Genomic DNA, 1,957 nt, shown 5'->3' on the forward strand with positions numbered 1-1,957 from the left:
CGCACCCCCCGACAAACTTCTTCAAGCATGTAACAATAATAGATGATAAAGAGGCAAATTATAAGTATAGTCAACAAAACTTATAACGCGGGTAAGGAAAATGGATAAAAGTGGAGAAAATAATATCGGCTAGAACCTCTAGCCGAAACGTAGGCACATTAAAATAAGTTAATCGAACTTATTTGTGTTTTTCATTGACCGCACCCCCAACCATCTTCTCCTCATTTATTTATTTAATGATATTTACATAAAAATACATCTGTTAATTTTGATGTTTTGATGTAAGACCACAATATGATACAGGCATGTAGAGAAACTACCCATTAGTAGCACTATAATAACGTTTTTCCATTAGGTCTCGTGGCCACCTTTTTTTCTGGCGCCTTGAAGGATTGGCAGGAATAGAAGAGTAAACAAGGTTAGATCGCTTACGTATGGAACATTACGGCCTTTACGCATGATTTATTTGTGACATAGTAAGGAGCATTGGTAATCATACGAAGTATTCTGGATTGTAAGGATTGGATACGAGAGGAATTCAAAAGTTTTGTGGAACTTCAAAGCTCAACTCCGTATGTCCAGATAGGCCTTATTACAGTCATGTAGATCAGTTGTAATGATTTGGAAGTTTAGACCGTTTGTCTAGTAAGTGGTGTAATAGTCGAAATCGACGTACAGTTTCCTGTCTTTTCAATCTTGTGTGCGAATTCCAAGCTGGTCGTTTGTCCAGATGTTCCGTCGCCATACATGGTGAGGATAGTGTTAGGATTGGTTGGGACGTCAGGTGTATAGATTGTGTAGAGAATGGGTTCGAGGATACTCTATAATATAAACCCACATATTCATTAAGAAGTGAAATTTAAAAAATAACTATTTAATAATTATGCTAACACCGAAACTTTATTAGACTAGCTAAACGAATAAACATTCTACCCATCCGCTCTAGTTGGGCAGTCAAACAGGGCTTGTCATTCCGTTCGACAACTTTCTATGTTAAATATTATTTTTCCTAGGTTTCCAAGGTATATAATAAGTCTAAATTACTACCCATATTACTGGAAATGTGTTATCTTCTTTTTTCTATCAATTCAGTTCATAGGTTATATTTATCAATTTTTCTTTATTTGTAGGAAGATAGTCCGGGTGGCGGTCAATAACGGTATCGAAATAGTAAAAGAATACTATTTATTGTTAACAAACGTTTCGCCTCACTTTGTAGGGTTTCGTCAGGGCTAAATGAGAAAAAACAAGATACAAACATTTCAGAACAATTTTAATGTTTATAAAATATATAAAAAAGAATTTATAATAACAATATAAGGAACTATACATGTACTGGAAACGAGTTACTAATAAATATAACCAGGTGTAATAAAAGTTCTAAATACAGATTTAGAATAATAAATTGTAGGAGATTACTCATTAAAATTAGTTATAAATATAGTAAAGAGGTTAGTGAAAAAGGTAGAGCAGATAGGTGAAGTATATATGGTATAAGTGGTGTATAGTAAAAAGGAGATACTAAGAAAATTGATAAAAATTAACAATGAACATCGGGTCAGACTGAAACAGCAGACGACAGAGAAAAAGGGGGGGGGATCAGCTATAACATGTCCCTATACCCCTTAGTAAGGGAAAGATTTTTTATAATATATAGATAGAAATCTATTTTTCATTACTGATAAAAATGTAAAATAGTTCATTATTGCAAATGAAGAAAATTAACGGTACTTTAAAAGAAGCCATCGAATTCGATATTTTTAACGATCGAAATACTTCTCCTTACTATATATTCCATCGTGAGTGAAGTAAAGAATTTATTTATTTAATGTAATTTACAACTGTGTAAATAATAAATACAATAAGTAAATTTGTGGGATGATTAATATTCAAGCATTAATTTAAATTCTGGAAGATTATTGATTGACCGTGTGTAAAGATGAAAGGAATATGGTCC

The sequence above is a fragment of the Halyomorpha halys genome, unplaced genomic scaffold, assembly GCF_000696795.3.
Source record: "Halyomorpha halys isolate HHAL.00 unplaced genomic scaffold, Hhal_1.1 Scaffold2865.1, whole genome shotgun sequence".
NCBI lineage: Eukaryota > Metazoa > Arthropoda > Insecta > Hemiptera > Pentatomidae > Halyomorpha > Halyomorpha halys.